Source organism: Notothenia coriiceps, unplaced genomic scaffold (genome assembly GCF_000735185.1).
Source record: "Notothenia coriiceps isolate Sejong01 unplaced genomic scaffold, NC01 NC01_scaffold00024667, whole genome shotgun sequence".
In the NCBI taxonomy this organism is placed as follows: domain Eukaryota; kingdom Metazoa; phylum Chordata; class Actinopteri; order Perciformes; family Nototheniidae; genus Notothenia; species Notothenia coriiceps.
In genome coordinates, this window is record NW_011357368.1 from 6,051,526 (window position 1) to 6,051,768 (window position 243).

Sequence of the window (243 nt, forward strand, 5' to 3'; positions counted from 1 at the left end):
ACCAATATAGATGGGGAACCGGGTTGGGGGGTCCTGAAAATATCTCCAATACCCAAGGGGGTCCAGACTGAAAAAGTTTAGGAACCACTGGATTAACGTATTCCGTGTTTTTTCTGACTCCATTGATTGATATAAGGAATTATTTTGTTAGAATTATAACTCAACTATGAGAGACAAAATTAGAAAAGAAAATCACATTGTCTGATTTTTAAAGAATTTATTTGCAAATTATGGTGTGAAATA